Source organism: Chiloscyllium punctatum, chromosome 24 (genome assembly GCF_047496795.1).
Source record: "Chiloscyllium punctatum isolate Juve2018m chromosome 24, sChiPun1.3, whole genome shotgun sequence".
NCBI classification, from domain to species: Eukaryota; Metazoa; Chordata; class Chondrichthyes; order Orectolobiformes; family Hemiscylliidae; genus Chiloscyllium; species Chiloscyllium punctatum.
In genome coordinates, this window is record NC_092762.1 from 80,276,159 (window position 1) to 80,294,572 (window position 18,414).

Here is an 18,414-nt window from a genome sequence, read left to right on the forward strand (position 1 = left end):
TAGGGAATCGAGCTTAAGAGCCACGAGGTTTTGCTACAGCTCTACAAGTCCCTGGTGAGACCACACTTGGAATATTGTGTCCAGTTCTGGTCATCCTACTATAGGAAAGATACAGAGGCTTTGGAGAGGGTGCAAAGGAGGTTTACCAGGATGCTGCCTGGACTGGAGGGCTTGCCTTATAAAGAAAGGTTGAATAAGCTCAGACCTTTCTCTCTGGAGAGAAGGAGGAAGAGAGGAGGCCTGATCGAGGTATGCAATCTAATGACTGGAATTGATAGAGTCAATAGCCAGAGACTTTTCCCCAGGGCAGGATTGACTGGTACGAGGAGTCATAGTTTGAAGATATTAGGAAGCATCAGAGGTAGGTTCTTTACGCAGAGAGTTGTGAATGCATGGAATGCGTTCCCAGCTATGGTGGTGGAAGCAGAGTCATTGGGGACATTTAAGCGACTGCTGGACATGCACATAGATAGCAGTGAGTTGAGGGGTGCGTAGGTTAAGATATTATATTTTACATTAGGATTAAACCTCGGCACAAAATTGTGGGGCAAAGGGCCTGTCCTGTGCTGCACTTTTCTATGTTCTATAAAACAAAGAACTGCATTTGCGGAAGATCTGAATCAAAAGCAGAAATTGCTGAGGAAATTCAACAGGTCTGGCAGAAATCGTGAAGAGAAAGCAGAGTTAGTGTTTCACATCCTGTGGATCTCTACTTCTTGCGAAAAGATGCATAGACCCCAGCAACAATGCTTTGGGAGACTAAAGAGAGTTAGACTCTGTGGTATTCTAGTGTGCTGTCTGGGTAACAAGCACTGGAGTCTATGGCTGGTGTAGACTGTTGCCAATGATACTATTGGTTGTGAAAGGAGCTGTCCAGTAGTTTGTGCTGGAGGATGGACCATGAATAGATCATAACAGAAGAGGCTCTTGTCTTAGATACCAGAACATAGTAGTTAGATTTTAGCAAATACGTATAGAGATTTAGGTTGGATTATCTCTTAACTACATTAACTACTTCAAATGTGAGGTAGATGAGAAACATAGGTCTCCTCCAGGGGATGATGCTGGAGTCCATCAGATTCTGCACCTAATGTCTGTGTGACATCATTAGTCTGGGTAGAGCTCAATGGATCTCAAACATTAACCCTTTAGAACCCATTACATTGTACATGTGACCCTATACACCAACAAAACATTCAAATAGTGACTGCACTTGCAAAGTATCTTTTGGCTGTGGGTGCTTTGGGACATTCTGATGTTGTGACCCCCCTCCACCCCACCAAATAAATACAAGTCTGACTGTCCCAGGGCAAACCAGAAGAATTGCATACTAATGTGCAAAGTTGAACCGCACAATCCCAAGCAGCTGCTTTTCTCTGCCTCTCTTTATCATTAATATTGAAGTATTGGCCACAGTTAAGGACTAACTGCAAATAGATTCTGCACAAGTGACAGTGTTTAATGCTGACAGTCCAGCCAATGTGTAGTTATTGCACTGTCAAGCTTTCTTCAGTAAACCAATGCCAGTAGTTTACTGAAGCTCAAAGTGTGTTCAATATGCGTATTGATTCCAACCTCAGATTAAACAAACATCTTCACCCAATTTGTGCATTGTTTGATGAGTTGAAATGCCAGTCCTGAGAGTGTAACTTAGGATGCTGGAGCAGGTTTCCAAACGAGCACCTAATAGCTGCAAGTTCTATATTTCTGCATTAATTGGTACTAAACAGTCTGTCTCTGGGAGACCACAGAGCGGCTCATGTGGCAATTTGGAAAGATCAGACTGCTGCTTTTGCCTGGGGTGGGGCTTGGTTGGCACAGGGGCGAAAGAAGATTGAGCCCCATCTTGCTTAAGGGGTGGTAATGCTACATTCCTACCACTGACACCCTACCATGTTAAAGGTGCTGTATAAATGCAAAATGTTGCTGAAAAATACGGAAACCCATCAAAGCCAAAATTCACTTCAATTTTTGGGTGGTATCCAGTCCTTCCAGGGTGAGATTTTGAGACTGAGAAGCCCATCTCTATGTATGCATTATGACTCGATTTGCACTCTCAGCTGAACTTTTAAGATACCAGGGCACTTATTTTGAAGAAGAGTGGGGTACCCTGCCAACATTTCACCCTCATTTAACATCCTTTCTTTAATAAAGTAACAGCAGGATGTCTGGTCTTATGGAGAAGTGTATTGTGCATTGTATATTGCTGATTACTGTGGCTGTGTAATCTCCAACTCTGCTGTAAATTCCTTAAACTATGTTGTCAGAAATGTAAAACTGAGACTGTATGCATGTTCAGAGTTGCAACATGGCCAGCTACTGAAAAAGTAAACACTTGGGAGAATTAAAACCGTAGTCTGCAACTTTTGAAGTGCTGGATAAACCAGAATGACTGTGCATTTTCCATTTCCATACTTCTGTGGAAATGCAAAAAGAGATATGAGATAGAAATGCAACTTGTTCCATTTTCAGCAGCAAAACTCTGTAAAATCAACAGATCTGAATCAAAAGGCTGATCAAGGTAAGAGTAGTAAGCCTGTTATCAGCATTGGTGAAAGACTGCTGCAAGCTGTCTCACAGCTCTAAGCCTCACAGAGGAGCAGATAACCCAGACAAGGAGACATAGTCATAGTCATTAAGAGTCATAGTCATAGAGATGTACAGAATGGAAACAGTTCAGTCCAAGTTGTCCATGCCGACCAGATATCCCAACCCAACCTAGTCCCACCTGCCAGCACCTGGCCCATATCCCTCCAAAACCTTCCAGATGCCCATCCAGATGCCTTTTAAATGTTGCAATTGTACCAGCCTTCACCACTTCCTCTGGCAGCTCATTCCATACACGTACCACCCTCTGCATGAAAAAGTTGCCCCTTAGGTCTCTTTTATATCTTTCCCCTCTCACTCCAAACCTATGCCCTCTAGTTCTGGACTCCCCCCCCCCCCCCCCCCCCAGGGAAAAGTCTTCATCTATTTATCGCATCCAAACCTCTCATAATTTTATAAACCTCTATAAGGTTACCGCTCAGCCTCAGGGATGACGCATAGGTACACCACTATCTCATGAAGAGTCGTCTAGACTCTAAATGCTAGCTTGTTCTCTCTCCATGGATGCTGCCTGGTCCACTGTGATCTCCAGCATTTGTTGTTTTCACTACCAGTTACAAGTTCCCCTGCAACTCCCACACCATACTGACCTGGAACTGTATCTCTGTTCCATCAATGTTGCTGGGTTAAAGTGCTGTAGCATCCTTCCTAACTGCACTGTAGGAGTCCCTACCCCCATGATCCCAAAAGGAAGCTCACCACCACCTTCTTAAGGGTAATCAGTGATTGGCAATAAATGCTGGTCGAGCCACATTCCATGGAAGCATTTTTTAAACAAAAGCTTCCTCATTATTGAGATGAGGATATTACTAACCATGCTGCAGCTGAGTGTTAGAGGTGAAGTTATCTATAAATCTGAGCAGGAGTTAAATCCAGATCCCAGAAGTGTTCAACTTGCCATGAGACTTTCAAACTAGCAACACAAATTGGCTGCACTTTATAAAATTACATGTTTTTCCTTGCTATTATTGGAAGTGAATATCAGCAGTTTTGAGGTCAAGTGAATGCCAGCTTTATGCTTGGACGACAAGTTGAAAATCAACCTTTTATAGTCGAACCAACTCAGTCCCTAGAGAAGAATGTTTTCAGTAAAGTTCCAGAAGGCTCCTTCCATTGTCTTTTAGACAGAAATAAGATGCTAACTAAATAAACTCAGTGTTAATAATTAAAACAATGTGAAGAAAACATTGTTTTATAGAAGATTCCAGGATGATCCATTTTAGGGAAAGGTATATTGGCATTGGAGCCAGTCCAGAGAAGGTTCTTCAGGCAGACACCAGAGATAGAGGGACTATCTTATAAGAAGAGATTTAGGTTTGGCTTATACTCATTGGAATTTAGAAGAATGAGAGCTGACCATATTGAATCATGTAAGATTTTTTAAGGGATTTGGCAGGGAAGATGCATAAATATTGTGAGAGAGTTTGGGACATAATTGCAGAATAAGGGGTCACACATCTAAGACACAGAATGAGGAGGAATTGCCTCTCTCAGAGGGTGGTGAATCTGTGGAATTCTTTACCACAGAGACCTTTTGTAGCTGGGACATTCTATAATTTCAAGACTGAATAGGCAGAAATCTGTAAAGAAATCACGGGTTATGAGGTAAGGGCAGGAAAGTGAGTTGAAGATTATCAGATCAACCATGATGTCATTGAATGGCACAGCAGATTCAATGGGCTGAATGGCCTATTTCTGCTTTAACATCTTATGGATTTATAGACAATGTAGGGTGTTTAGATGGCAGAGTCGGTAGAGAAAAACTATTTCCAATGGTAACCTAAGTCTTTTTAAGGAGGCATAACTTTAAAGGTAGAGCCAGTATTCAGGAGTGATGCTAGGAAATACCTCACCACACCCAAGATAATGGAAATCTGGAACTGTCTCCACAGAGAGACAAGAGATCGATTGCAAAGTTCAAAGTGATAGAGAACGGATACAGATCAGCAATGATCTAATCAAAATGTGGAACAGGCTTAGAGGGACTGAATGACCACCTCCTATTCCAATGGTCCTTTGTTATCTTATTGCCATTTTACCACTTAAGAAATACATTAACTGAGACAAAATACTGAATGTCCAATGATTTCAGAAACGGATACTGATTGAACAAAGTACACCATTCTGATTCTCATTCCACACTAATGAAGGATTTCTTGGTAAATTACACAGCAGTGCTAAGCTATTAATGCTTGCTCTGCAGCTAAAAATCTTTGGCTGGTTTCAATTTTGGAGAATAATATTTTCATTTGTTTCTGTTTCTTGTCTAACTGAACAAGTTCTGTGTTGCAGTTGAAACAGGTGGGAAGAATTCCATCAAACAGAACTAAAGTTGCACTGTGCAACTGAGCCCCAGGGTAGAAAAGGAGTGGCCTGGCGTCTAAGGAAATCTAAGATTGCAGCAAAGATGCATTACTTATGTGGATGAGCACACTAGCTGGAGATTTCATAACTGACTAAGGAGGAAGTGAAAAACTTGCGTTCTCTCTCTCTGCTGCCAAAATTGCATATGAGACAATCTGTTTTACTGAACTTTCCTCAGAGCTGCTCTCATCCCAAAGGCCCCGAATATCTTTATAAAGTTAAATATCAATAACACCAGGTTACAGTCCAACAGGTTTATTTGGAAGCATCTGCTTTTGGAGCACTGCTCCTTCATCAGGACAACCACCTGATGAAAGAATGGAGCTCTGAAAGCTAGTGCTTCCAAATAAACCTGTTGAACTATGACCTGGTGTTGTGTGATTTTTAACTTTGTCCACCCCAGTCCAACACTGGCTCCTCCATATCATCAATATCTTGATAGTGAGTACCATAGAAACTTTATTTATCAGGGACAATGATCTCGAAGAGAGAATTGTGAAGACTACAGAATAAAACAAACATTAAAAAACAAAAATGTAAACGCAGTGGGATTTTTGATAATATGGCAGTGCAGGTTGACATTTATAGGAATCATAGAATCAGACAGCAAGGAAACAGACCCTTTGACCCAAACAGCCCATTCTGAACATAATCCCAAACTAAACTAGTCCCACTTGCCTGCTCCTGGCCAATATCCTTCCAAACCTTTCCTATTCATGGACTTATCCAAATTCTTGAGTTCTATCGCTTTTCCTTACTCCATCAAGCCAGCTTCCACTTTCTCCAATACTGATGCCAGTGCCTTGTAAATAGAAAGCCATTTCTCTCACACTTGTCTTTCAGCCGTGCATTCATCATCTCTAAGGTTATTTACCCTCTGTCAACTTCCTATAATTTAACGTCACCTCCGCTAACCCTTTGGAGATTTACCACTCACCTGGCAGAGTGAGCAGCTCAAAGCCTCAATTTGTCCAATTAGTTTCCTTTCCTGTTTAGATGGAATCGATTCCTCAAGGTTCTGATCTTGAGACCACCAGCAAACTCAAAGACAATTGTAAATCTACAGGCCTGAATTCCAGCATGGACAACAGAAATCCAATAAATTGCAGCTCTCCTACTCAGTTACCTTGTCCAAACACCCTCAGCGTCATCTGAAATGCTGCTATCCCTATCCTCACTCACAAGTCCTGGTGAACTCCACATTTGCTGATTGATATTGGCTCCCAGGCCTTTCCCAAGTTTAAATTTGAAGCATCGGTGGACTGAGAAACAACAAACCAAGCACAGCTACAGGGTCAACCTGTATTGCCCTGCATACACACTGCACACTATGTGAACGGCACTATATCAGTACCAGTTGTTGTTGAGAGAGCGTATGTCTGTGAGTATGTATCTGAGGATGCTGGCCTGACTGTGAGCGTGTTTGTAATTCTACAACATGTGGTAACTGCAGTGATTGATGAACAGTATTTAACACATAAATATTCAATCATTTGATTTGAACTTTAATGTTGCCTCTGATTACACTGATAAATTTTTAATTTGGAATTTAATGGCACATTTGTATAGTTGAACAGCAGGCCCTGAACAAGCTCAGTGATGGGCCTAGGCTCCAACTGAGACCACAGCAGCTGAACTGCTCACTTCAGGAAACAAAGGTCACAGGTCAGGATCCCACGGTTTGCCGCATCAGAGAATACGTTGAGTGTACCTCTAAAGCAAAACAAAGAGCTGCACATGCTGGAAATCTTAAATTACTGAAGAAACTCAGCAGATCTGCCAACATATGTGGAGAGAAAGCAGAGTTAATGGATCCAGTGACTCTCCCTCAGAACCCTGAGCATCAGGTGTAATTGTTGTGTTTTCTGTCACTTCACAGTCAGCCTGTGGATAACACAAAATGGAGGGATTTGGAAGAGAAAAGCAGGCTGCAGCTGTCACCCTAACCTTTACTGTTCAGCCAACTTGCTCTGCCAGACAGTGAGTCTCGAAACTGTACTATGGCTTTAAGAGGTGTATTTTGTCCTGGTTATTTTTTATGAAGAGAGGTTGAGGCAGAGGTGACGGGTGGTATGTTCCAAGCCAATAAAGCAAACAGCTTATGAGGCCTTGGGGATTTTGTTTTAGAAAAATCGGAACATTAGAAGCAGCATGCATGGGTGGAATGAGGATCCTACAGGATCAGAGTTTTAGTTGAGCTTTCAGCGGCTGCTGGTTGTGGAAGATGCTGCATCTTTCTCTCTGTTACAGTTAAAAGCTTGGGTTCTTTCTCTTTTGTCTCAAATTTGAGACAATCTGTTTGATCTTTGCCAAAGGTATGTTTATGGAATGTTAATATATTGGAACAGTTACTATTCAATGGTTAAATAATCTATTACTCTGTTAGGTTTTCCAATAGAGTTGTTATTCCAATTCTTCTATCTTTTGTTTGTGTTTTAACTTGGGGTAAGAATAAAATTTAATGTCGAGTAGTGTGACTTACATTACATCCGGAACACAGTACCTTACAGTTACCTTTACATACGATTAAAGTTAGGGTCTAGGCTATCTCCTTTGTATATTTGTAGGGGATTTGGTCTGGCCCATAACAACTGACACCTCCCAGCACAATGTCCTGGCCTCTTACTCTCCACCGGGGAAGTGTTCTACTTTACAGTGACCTGGTTTTGACAATGAGTGCAGGAAGCCACCAGGCAACAGTATACGTAGGTAGTAAAAGGTACCTAAAGATAGCACTGTAACTGTGTTTGGTTACTTGCATTATGTCAAATTTAAAATTCTCACTGTTATTTTCAAATCATTCCATGGCCCCTCCATGCCCCAGCTTTTTAACCTCATTCAGAATGCTAAGGCTCTACAAACTCTGCATTCCTTCAGTTCTGGGCCTGTACCATCCTGGGTTCTCTCATCCCTCCATTGGCTGTTATACTCACAGTTTCAGGGAGGCGATAGCCTAGTGGTATTATTGAATCCAGAGACCCAGATAATATTCCGGGAAAGCCAAAAGAACTGTGGATGCTGTAAATCAGAAACAAAAGCTGAAATTGCTGGAAAAGCTCTGCAGGTCTGGCAGCATCTGTGGACAGAAATCAGAGTTGGAAATCAGAACTGAGAAAGGGTCACTCAAAACATTATCTCTGATTTCTCTCCACAGATGCTGCCAGACCTGCTGAGCTTTTCCAGCAATTTCTGTGTGCGCATGTGCAATGTTCTAGGGACCTGGGTTTGAGTTCTGTCATGGCTGATGGTGGAATATGAATTCAATTAAAAAATCTGGAATGAAGAGTCTAATGAAGCACTATTGTTGCAGCAAACACAGGCAGCGTGGTGTCTCACTGATTAGTACTATTGTCTCACAGCGCCAGGGACCCAGGTTCAATTCAAGCCTTGGGCGACTGTCTGTGTGGAGTTTGCACATTCTTCCCGTATCTACATGGGTTTCCTCTGGGTGCTCCGGTTTCTTCCCACAGTCCAAAGATGTGCAGATTATGGTGAATTGGCTATGCTAAATTGCCCATAATTTCAGGATGTGTAGGTAGGTGCATTAATCAGGGGAAATGTAGAGGAATAGGGGGAGGGAAATGGATCTGGGTTGGGATACTGTTCGAAGGGTGAGGGCTTGTTGGGCCAAATGGCCTGATTCTACACTGTAGGATTCTAAAACCTCATCTGATTCCCTAATGTCCTTTAGGGGAAGAAACTGCCATCCTTACCTGGTCTGTCCTACATGTGACTCCAGACCCATAGCAATGAGTTGACTCTGAACTGCCCTCTGTGTAAGAAATGCTGGCCTGGCCAGTGCTGTCCACATCTCATGAATGAATAAAAAAAAGTGCCACAAACATCAATGCAAATCAGTTAAGTCCATGAACACGTGCAGTGGCATTGTTTCTGACCATGGGGAGAGAGTAGTCAGGGCATCCACTTAACGCCTCACCCAAGAGACGGTATCTCTGATAGTGCAGCACTCCTCCAGTATTGGTACGGGAAGTGTCAGCCTAGATTAAGTTCCCAAGTCTCCAGTGCGACACTGTGAATCTCAATGATATTCGGAGGATGCCCATTGAGAGTCAACTGGCAAGAATTATGAGTGTTTTCTGTACCAAAGGAATCAAACTTATCTATATACTCCACGATCAGTTAGCCTTCCATAATTCACTATCTGGTCATTACCTCAGCTTGCTCAGGAAGGACAGAGCATGAAGAATAAAATTGAAGAAAGCGCAGGTTTTGATGAACATTTTCATTGAAATTTCTGTATGCAAAACGAGTCCATTAAATTCAAAACATGATTCAATGAAGGCAATAAATGAGTTAATCATCCAGTGTTGGAGTTTTCTATTATCCCTGAAAGCTAACACTTAGAAGTAGCATGAATATCAAGGAAATTATAAAGTAATAATTACATTTGTTGGTAGTAATCCCTTTACACAATTAACAATGCTTGTCAGAACCATAATAAATAGTTGGCAAAATGGAAATAAATTCAGCTCAGTATGTAATGTAATTGTACAGACTACAAGTTATACAGACCAATCCTTAATAAACTCAGAGAATACTGGAGAAACTCAGCAGGTCTGGCAGCATCAATGGAGAGACAAACATAGTTATTGAATCGAATCCAGTCTGATTTTTCTTCAGTTCAATCCTTGTCATTAGCTGTAAATGCAGCTAGGAAGGACTGAAAACTTAAGGAGGTAGATTGGGTACCAGTCATGGGGTGCTGTTTTATAAAAACTGAAAGAATTGCGGATGCTGTAAATCAAGAAACAAGAACAGAAGTTGCTGGAAAAGCTCAGCAGGTTTGGCAGCATCTGTGACGAGAAATCAGAGTTAACATTTCAGGTCCAGTGACTTTCCTCTGATAATTTGTAGATGGTGGATAAGAGCTTGGGGAGTCAAAAGGTGAGTTACTCAGCACAAAATTTCTAGCCTGCTTTTGTAGCAGCAGTATTTATATGGATTCTACTCCTTTCTCCCATCCTGTGCTGGCTCAATATCCTACAATTTGCCCCAGTGATGCCCCTCCAGAAACAATCTAATATGCTGAAGTTCTCTGCTGGAGGGTTTCAGTTTTCACTTCGAGACAACACTGTATTAAATTAAACTATCTGTGCCCACAATCAGCAAGATGTAGACAACACTCAAGCTAACTGATAAATTGCAAGTATCATTCATGTTACACAAGTGCCATGCAACAACAGAATCGAACATAGGGTGGCACAGTGGTTAGCACTTCTGCCTCACAGCGCTAGAGACCCGGGTTCAATCCCCGCCTCAGGTGACTGACTGTGTGGAGTTTGTACATTCTCCCCGTGTCTGTGTGGGTTTCCTCTGGGTGCTCTGGTTTCCTCCCACAATCCAAAGATGTGCAGGTCAGGTGAATTGGCCATGCTAAATTGTCCATAGTGTTAGGTAAGGGGTAAATGTAGGGGTATGGGTGGGTTGCGCTTCGGGGCGGTATGGACTTGCTGGGCTGAAGGGCCTGTTTCCACACTGTAAGTAATCTAATCTAATCTCCCCTTGATATTCAATGGTATTATCATCACCGAATACCCCTCTGTCAACCTCATGGACTCACCATTGACCAGAAACTGAACAGTGCCAGCCATATAAATACTGCTGCTATAAAACCAGGCTAGAAATTTTGTGCTAAGTAACTCACCTTTTGGCTCCCCAAATTCTGTCCACCATCTACAAATTATCAGAGGAAGGTCACTGGACCTGAAATGTTAACTCTGATTTCAATTCACAGATGCTGCCGAACCCGCTGAGCTTTTCCAGCAACTTCTGTTCATGTTTCTTGATTTACAGTATCTGCAACTCCTTCAGTTTTTTTATAAAACAGCACCCCACGACTGCCACCCAGTCCAACCCCTTAAGTGTTCAGTCCCTTCACCCCTGGCACAGAGTGGCAGCAAAGTCTACCATCCACAATCACCGCAGCTCCTTCCAAACTGTGACCCCTACCTGGTAGATTTACAGTAGCAGCAGCACCCTCACAGAAAGTTCCCCTTCAAGAAACATACCATCTGGATTTGGAACTGTGTTCCAGTTCCTTCACTGCTTCTTGATCAAAATCCTTCAAACCCCTTCCTAACAGCAATATGGGGGTATCAACATCAGATGAATTACAGCAGCTCACCAGCACCTTCTTAAGGACAGTTAGAGTTGTGCCGCAAATGCTGGCTTCACCAGTTACACTCAGACCCCAAGAATCTGTTAAAACAAAAGGAAAAACACCACTGGCACCACACCCAGCCACTATATCTCTGATATGGAAGTAGCCATGGTTTCCAATTCTATTCTAACGGACCCTCATTGTCTGGGCTCACACATGGATAATGGTAATTTGAACAGGGAACTTGTAAGTGATTCTCATTTCAGATGCATTCAGTCTGGTGACTATTTCCTTTCCCTCTTCAAGTCACTGATTCCCTCCTAGTTGCGTTCTTCCCACAATCTCCCAATCCATCTGAACTCTCAGCTCAGTGGTCATTATTATGTTCTTTAGAGAAGGAAAACTGCTATCCTTACATAGTCTGGTCTGTGCATGACTATGGAGCCATAGCAATGTGGTCAACTCGTAGCCAATCTTGAAATAACTGAGAAAGCTGTTCACTTCAAAGACAATGAGCGATCAGAGCTCACATCTCCATGATTAAATCAAAGAAACTTTCTCTCTGGCTTTCGGCCTTTCACCCCCCATAAATCTGAACTCATCCAAACCTCAATAACCCAAACCCTACTATGTATTAACTCTAAATCACTTATCATTTCTATGCCCACTGACCTATGATAGCATCCCCGTGACAATTCCTCAATTTTGACATTCTCATCCTTGTGTTTAAATCCTTCCATGGCCTCACTGTTTGGTCTCACAACCTCTGAGATATCTGCGCTCCTCCAGTTCTTGCATCTAGTACACCCTCGAACTTCATTTGTTCCACCACAGCTAGGCAAGCAACTGTGTTGGCCCTAAGCTCTAGAATTCACTCTTCAACCTCTCCAATTTTCTACCCCTCCCTCTTGTTTTAAGTTGCTTCATAAAGTGCTCCTTTGGTCAAACATTTGTCTCTCCTGATATCTTCCTATGTGGCTTGTGGCTACCATTTGATTGATAAAGCTCCTGTGAAGTCAATGGGATTTTCTACAATGCTAAAGAAGCTACATAAGTGGAAGTTGTTGTTGTGCAGCATCACATTAAACCTGGCCCTGTCTTCACCCAGTGTCCACAAACACACATGTTCTTCAGGGGATGCTAATCACCTCCCAGGAAAACTGGCTGTTTTATCTCTATCTCAATACACAGTTAAGATCAGTTGACTGCTCACAGTAGGAAAGAACAATTTGAATTAATTAAATGCATTTCACTTCCCCTAGATGTCTCAGACACTAAATAACCAACGTACTACTTTTACAGTGTCATCCCTGCGGTTTCCAGAGCAACCAACTTGGGCCCAGCACAGCAAGCTCCCACCAACAGTAATGTGTTAATGATGAGGCAATCTGTTCTGCGTGATGTCGATTGAGAGACAAACCCTCAGGATACCAGGTCAGACATCTCCTGTTCTTCTTAAAAGTAGCACCTGGGAATCCTTGACATCTACTTGTGAGGCCAGATACGGGTCAGCTTAAAGTGCTGCCTGAACATTGCCATCTTCACCCATGCTGCACGCCATTAGTACTGAGTGCCAGCCTTAATTGTTTGATCAAGTCCTGGATTAGGATTTGAATGCAAAGGCTTGTGAGCAGAGGTGAGAACACTCTCAACTGAGCCATAGCTGACCCAAGTAGCCAGAGATAGTAGCCATAGAGTCCAAGCACAGAAACAGACCCTCAAATCACATGGCATCAACATCGATTCCACCAGTTTCCTCATCTCCCCTCCCCCCACCTCATCCCAGATCCAACTCTCCAACTCGGCACCACCCTCTTGAACTGTCCCACCCATCCATCTTTCTTTTCACCTATCTGATCCACCCACCCCTCCAACCTATCACCATCACCCCACATCTGCATCTACCTATCGTCTTCTCAGTTACCTTTCCCCCAGCCCCAGCCCCACCTCCACCCCCTATTTATCTCTCAGCCCCCTTCCCCATCCCCCACATTCCTTATGAGGGGCTTATGCCCAAAACGGCGACTCTCCTGTTCCTCAGATGCTACCTGATCTGCTGTGTTTTTCCAGCAACACACTTTTCGATCCTTCAGTCCAACTTGTCCACGTTGACCATGTTTCCCAAACTAAATGTGTCCCATCTGCCTGCATCTGATCCACATCCCTCCAAACCTTTCCGATCCATGTACTTATCCAAACGTCGTTTAAATGTTGTAATTGTACCTTCAGCCACCACTTCCTCTGACAGTTCATTCCACACAATAACCACCCTCTGTGTGAAACAGTTGTCCCTCAGGCCCCTTTTAAAACTTTCTCCACTCACCTTAAAAGTATGCCCGATAATTTCAAACTCTACTACCCTAGGGAAAAGAGCTATTCATCCTATCTATGCCCCTCGTGATTTTAGAATGTGGAGGAGCCGGTGTTGGACTGAGGTGGACAAAGTTAAAAATCACACAGCACCAGGTTATAGTCCAACAGATTTATTTTGGAAGCACTAGCTTTTGGAGCACTGCTCCTTCATCAGATAGTTGTCATCACCTACCTGAAGGATGGGCACTCCGAAAGCTAGTGCTCCTGAATCAACCTGTTGTATTATAACCTGGTGTTGCACGATTTTGTAAATCTCCTTCTTGTCACCCCTCAACCTCCTACCCTCCAATGAAAGAAGTCCTTGCCTCTATAGCCTCTCCTTATACCTCAAACCCTCCAGACCCGGCAACATCCTGGTAAATCCTTACTGAACCCTCTCCAATTTAAGAATACCCTTCCACAATGGTGTCATTTGAGGGATAGATGTGAGCTATGACACTGGAAGACCTCCCTCACTCGTCAAAAAAGCCTCAGTTTAAAGTCTCCAGCAATGTAACACTTCTTCAGTGTCACAGGGGTGAGTTTCTGAAACCCAAGAAATCTGTTCTTTGCAACAAAGTTACTTGCTGCTTCATCTAGAAATTAATTTGTTAAGAAATATATCATTTCTGTCAGTTTCTGCTGGGCACCAGATGCCAACATGTCCTCTCTTGTTGTGGACATGAGAATGTTTTCACAGTAGAAAGCAAATGTGCAGCTTTCCCAATAAGTAATGCTAACGTGGCCAAAATATTACACTTTAAACTATAACAAAATCAAAATGACTGTCTTTATTGTCCTCTTTCCTGTTGGCATTGGATAGCACATCATTACAGGTTTGGTTTTGCCCAGAGAATGATGTGCGGCACAGAGGATAGGGGTGGGCGTGCCAGGAAGGATATAGGACACTCGAGTTTCAAATCTGCAGCAACCTGGCTCAATAACTTATTGCTGGCACTGTGCCAAGGTGTCGAGGGTCCCTTTGGCAGATGTGCCAGCTACTCGTGTGAGCTAATGACAGTAGGCAGACCTCTGACTCAGCGGGCATGATTCCCTCACAGTCTCCTGTTAGTAATGCCCAAGGACATGGCTGTCTCATGGCACCATCTCGTGCCAGTGTGGCCAACTCCCTGCACATGTTTTCTGCCAGCCTGATGCCAGTCTGCAGATGTGTTTGCATCCCCATCGGTCATGGGGGAGCTTTCTGCTGTTGTAAAAGTAGGTCTGGATTCTCCCATGTCATCATTTATCTGCATAGGAGCAGAAGGCCATTCAGTCCCTCCAACCCGAGCTGCCATTCAATGAGATCACAGCCATGCTCGCTCACTATGTCATAGAGTCATAGTCATGGAGTCTAGAGATGTACAGTATGGAAACAGACCCTTCAGTCCAATTGACCATGCCTACAAGATATCCCAACCCAATCTAGTCTCACCTATCACCACCCGGCCCATATTCCTCCAAACCCTTGCTATTCATATACCCATCCAGATGTCTTTTAAATGTTACAATTGTACCAGCCTCCACCACTTCCTCTGGCAGCTCAATGCATACACATACCACCCTCTGTGTGAAAAAGTTGCCCCTTAGGTCTGTTTTATATCTTTCCCCTCTCACCCTAAATCTATGCCGTCGAATTCTGGACTCCCCCACCCCAGGGATAAGACTTTGTCTATTTATTCTATGCCCCTCATGATTTTATAAACCTCTATAAGGTCACCCTTCAGTCTCCAATGCTCCAGGAAAAACGGCCCCAGCTTATTCAGCCTGTCCCTGCAGCTTAAATCTTTCAACCCAGGCAACATCCTTGTAAATCTTTTCTGAACCCTTTCAAGTTTCACAACATCCTTCCGATAGGAAGAAGACCAGAATTACATGCAATATTCCAAAAGTGGCCTAACCAACATCCTATACAGCCGCAACATGACCTCTCAATGCCTATACTCAATACTCTAACCAATAAAGGAAAGCATACCAAACCCCTTCTTCACTACCCTATCTACCTGCAACTCTACTTTCAAGGAGCAATGAACCCACATTCCAAGGTCTCTTTGTTCAGCAACTCTCCCTGGGACTTTACCATTTAGTGTCTCAGTCCTGCTCTGATTTGCTTTCCTAAAATGCAGCACTTCACATTTACCTAAATTAAACTCCATCTGCCACTTCTCAGCCCATTGGCCCATCTGATCAAGATCCCTTTGTAATCTGAGGTAACTTTCTTCGATGACCACAACACCTCCAATTTTGGTGTCATCTGCAAACTTACTAACTATACTTCCTACCTTCATATCCAAATTATTTATAAAATGATGAAAAGTAGCAGACCCATTAACGATCCTTGTGGTATTTGGAAGGTGCTAAGAAGCATTGGTGAATTTCTGCAGTGCATCTCGTAGATTGAACACACTGCTGCTACTGAGCTTCAATCATGGAGGGTTTGAATGTTTGTGGATGTGCTGTGAATCAAGCTGCTTTGTCCTGGATGGTGATAAACTTCTTGAGTATTGTTGCAGCTGCTTATCCAAGCAACTGGGGAATATTCCATCATACTCTTGACTTGTGTCTTGTAGATGGTGGACAGGCTTCAGGGTATCAGGAGATGAGTTATTTACTGCAGGATTCCCAGTTTCTGACTTGCTCTTGGAGCCATTGTATTTCAATGGCTGGTCAAGTTCAGTTTCTAGTCAATGACAACCCGCAGAATGTCAACAGTGGGGGATCCAACAATGGTAAACTCATTGAATGTCTGTCACCAAGTTCACACATTATTTGTATAGAAGTGAACCTGCTGCTTCATGTGGAGGTTTTCCAAGGCAAAAGTCAATACCTCTGAAAAGAAATGGAGTGATAGAATTCATGCAGTTTGCCTCTCTCAATGGTGCTATCATGGTGATGTCACTGTGTTTGGTAATTCAGGCTAATGTTCTGGGGGCGTGGTTCAAATCCCACCACAGCAGATGGTAAAATTAGAATCAAAAAGCTTGCTAAAGGGTGATTTTGATTGTCATAAAAACCCGCATGGTTCACTACTATCTATTAGCAAGCAAATCTGCAAACTTTACCTGCTCAGGCCTACATGTGACTCCAGTCCACAGCGTGGTCGATCCTTAGCTGTCCTATGAACAATAAACACTAACACTGCCCACATCCCACGAACGAATAAAAAGTTTATTAATTTGTTATTCAGAGATTCGTTCAATATTTTCAGTAATGTATAAAAGAATTATTAAGAAAGAACAGTCATTCAGAATTTGCAATGACTTGAATCCATTCCTTCAGTTTTTTTCCCCTAAATAATTAATATTATTTCAATAATTCTTGTTTAGTCTTCAGCAAAAGGGTTTTCAGTAGCCCAGAGCACTCTGTAAGAAACAATGGGAATTCAGGGGGGGAAGGAGATCTGAGGAAGGGTCACCCAACCCAAAATGGTAACTCTGATTTCTCTCCACAGATGCTGCCAGATCTGCTGAGCTTTTCCAGGAATTTCTGGTTTTGTTTCAGGAATTCAAAGGCATTTGGCCATACTGTTCCAGAGTTTTCCAATTCCTGGTCTCGAGGCTTTCCGTAGGTCTGTTGAACTCTGACAATATAACTGGTGCTGTTAGCATTTTCTTGGCATGTTTCCATCTTGTTAAGTTTGTCCACACAGTAACATGGCTGTACCTTAAGAAAAGCCATTTACTGTGGAAAATAAGTATGTAAGTTAGCTCGCTGAGCTTGAAGGTTTGTTTTCAGACATTTCGTCACCATACTAGGTAACATCATCAGTCAGAGTGTCCGGTGCAGTGCTGGTGGTATGTCCCACCTCTCTCTTTATAGGTCTTGGTTTCTTAAGGTGGGTGATGTCATTTCCGTTTTTTTTTCTCAAGAGAAGGTACATCGATTTAGACCCTATCTACAGCACTTCACCAGAAACCCTCACTGATGATGTTACCTCGTATGGTGACGAAATGTTTGAAAACAAACTTTCAAGCTCAACAAGTTAACTTGCATACTTATCATCAACCTGAGCTACTAATCTTCTCAAAAATCGCCAACTGTGGAAAACACTTTGAGATATTGACATGAAAGCAGCAATAAACTCAAAAGTTTGTAACTGTTATTTTGTATTTCACCATTTTATTGTCATTTCCTATCTTAAAATTCACCAGATATAATCTGCAGACTCCTCTCCATTATAAAAGTAGCATCTCCTCTGCTCATAATATTTGACCATCTGTAAGTTCCCTCTAAGTTACATACCTCAACAACACATGAACACAAGAATCAGGGGTAGGGGTAGGCTCTTCAGATCCTCAAGCCGGCTTTGCCATTTATAAGACTGTCTCGAATCTATTTGCCGCCCCAACTCCACTTTCCATAACCCTTGAGAGGGACACAGGAATTAATCCCGACTATTACTGGGAAAAAGACAACTTTTCATCTTTCGCTCAGCAGGACAATTTGCAAGAAATGCCAAAGTAAGAGGAAATCAACACCCATACTGCATGAGAAGAGAGTGTTGATTAGTTGACAAGTGGACTCTGATCAGCAGAGGTGTTGCCATGAAGAATGTACCAGTCAGTGATGACTAACGGTTAACTTGCAAGTTGTTTAAGTTTTAAACTAGGCAAGTTGACTCGGATAGGGCAAGGCAGTGCCCTCAGATATCAAATGGATGTCACCTATTTTGTGAAGTTGAAACAGGCACAGTACATGTATGTGTTCTTTCCACCTGCAAAGAACGTGGCCCTGTGAAATGAGATGCAACTTCCAGTACAAAAGCATTGTCAAAATGTGGCTTTTTTCAGCAATACTCAAGCTCTGTATTGCCAAATGACTAATTAATGCTGACTTGAATCTATACCACTTTTTCTTCAGTAGCCAGTTGAAGACCCTGGGGCTACATTCCTAACAGGCCCATGGCTTAAGAAAGGACTATAAAGTTAAACTTTTTAACTTATATCTTTACTTTTCTACTTCTGTACTTA

General features: G+C 42.7%; 1 protein-coding gene across 2 annotated transcripts in view; it reads right to left on the bottom strand.

The window, feature by feature from the left end:
* Positions 1-18,414, bottom strand: part of LOC140494736 (CUGBP Elav-like family member 4) — a 480,405-nt gene that overhangs the window by 102,766 nt on the left and 359,225 nt on the right. The window lies entirely within an intron of this gene.